Source organism: Empidonax traillii, unplaced genomic scaffold (assembly GCF_003031625.1).
Source record: "Empidonax traillii isolate 1590-97213 ecotype Southwest subspecies unplaced genomic scaffold, ASM303162v1 scaffold39:size2480183, whole genome shotgun sequence".
Lineage (NCBI taxonomy): Eukaryota > Metazoa > Chordata > Aves > Passeriformes > Tyrannidae > Empidonax > Empidonax traillii.
Window position 1 is genome coordinate 74,712 of NW_020955232.1, and position 1,992 is coordinate 76,703.

Genomic DNA, 1,992 nt, shown 5'->3' on the forward strand with positions numbered 1-1,992 from the left:
GAGGCTGGTGAAGGGACTTGAGCACAAGTCCTATGAGGAGAGGCTGAGGGAGCTGGGGTTGTTTAGTCTGGAGAAGAGAAGGCTTAGAGGTGACCTCATCACTCTCTTCAACTACCTGAAGGGAGGTTATAGCCAGGTGGGAGTTGGTCTCTTCTCCCAGGCAACCAACAATAGGACAAGGGGACATGGCTCAAGCTCTGCCAGGGGAGGTTTAGGTTAGATGTTAGGAAGAAATTCTTTACGGAGAGGGTAATCAGGCATTGGAACGGCCTACCCAGAGAGGTGGTGGATTCACCATCCCTGGAGGTTTTTAAGCAGAGATTGGATGTGGCCCTTAGGGCCATGATATAGTAATTGGAGTTGGATCAGGGGTTGGACTTGATGATCTTGGAGGTCTTTTCCAACCCAATCTATTCTATGATTCTATGATAAATAATTAGCTGTAGCATAGTCTTCATCAAGCTTTTCAGAATTGCATTCTGGGAAAATCCTTTATTTTGCTATGAAGCCTTTTTCATTCAAGGGGATGTTATTTTTAAAACCTGTCTTCTTGGTGTGTGACTTACCTTGGGTATTTTGTTCGTTTAGGTATATACTTAATGTATTTGAGAAACAATATCCAAGGTTTTTCTCGTTACTATACTGTGTAGAAAATTAAATCTCATAGTTCACAGTTAAAATTGAAGCCATTTATAACATCCAGTAATAACAGTGCAGATAACTGTAGTGTTCTTTTTTTTTGTTCTTAAAGTCTGATGTAGATGTTTGGCCCTGTGTCTTAATATTTACCAAACAAAAAGATATCTGGGAAAAAAAAAACCTACCAAAGTTTCTCCTTTTGTGAGAGGAACAATAAAAACCAACCTGGGCATCTTCCAAAGTGTGTAGCTGCTTGTGTGTACTTAAATGTGGAGAATTACATTCCTCCACTGGTATAATTTAAATGTATTTCCCTGGTAGAACAAAATCTGATGAATAAAAGAAACCTCTACTCCAGCAGTTGTACATGTTTTGTGGCTTTGGCTGGTGTATTCATGTTCTCATGGGTGGGATTTCCCCACTTCTCTAGTGTGTGGAAGGCTTGTGTAGCAAAATTCCTGATTTCTTGGAGATTCACTTTCCCTTCACTTTATCTCCTTGAAAAGATCAAGTGATAGGCTGATTTGTAAAATCCTGGTACCAAAGAAACACCTTAAAAAACTCCTGTGAGCAGGCTTCTTTTAAGACCTTGGAACTCCTGAAACTTTGAACAACCTTTTTGTAGCATCTTTGCAGTTGCACCCATCTCCAGCACTTGTTAGGGGTTTCTTTTGTCTGTCACAGTTGTTTTACAGCAGCTTAGAAAGATGAGGAGCTTGGGGTGGTGGCAGAAGGAGTGACTTCATTCTTTTTTATGAGGATATGCACAAGTCTGTGGCTTTGCATGTGAATTAGAAAATCTTGACATTATCACTTTTGATTATAAATGAGTCCTTTTAATTGATGAACCTGCTTTGAATTTTTTCTTTTCACTGATAAAAATTGGTTCAAAAAAGTGAAGGGGTGGATGTTTGTATAATTCATCAGCTGAGGTGAGGAAGAAAACGAGATGCAGTTCTGACCCTGAAGGGCTTGGCAAATGCAAAGGGATGCCCATAAAGCAGCTCTACTTTGGATTTAATTAGTTTTTATTGCAAGGAGTACGGGACCAGCATTAGAGTAGGAGGGTCCGTTGGGTTTTTCAGATGTGTTACCTTTCAAATAAAGTTTCTCATTTACACTGTCGTATTGGCAGGCTTTATTTAGTGTTTCTCTGACCTTCCCGTGTCCCTTTGTGCAGTTCTTCGGCAGGCTTTCACCAGAACGGGGCTGCTCTCTCCTTTTGCCTTCTGTGATGAGTTCAGCACTGTAAGACTGCAGCACAATAGAGCCATTACCGAGCTGATGAAAGCAGCTAATCAACAAATACTTAACGGGGTAAGCTTTGCTACACGTCTTTGGCAACCTCTGCGT

The 1,992-nt window shown here is 40.8% G+C and overlaps 1 protein-coding gene across 2 annotated transcripts in view; it reads left to right on the top strand.

Annotated features, from left to right (window-relative positions):
• EIF2AK1 (eukaryotic translation initiation factor 2 alpha kinase 1) overlaps window positions 1-1,992 on the top strand; it is a 14,260-nt gene that overhangs the window by 4,189 nt on the left and 8,079 nt on the right. The gene's annotated exons all lie outside the window — the stretch shown is intronic.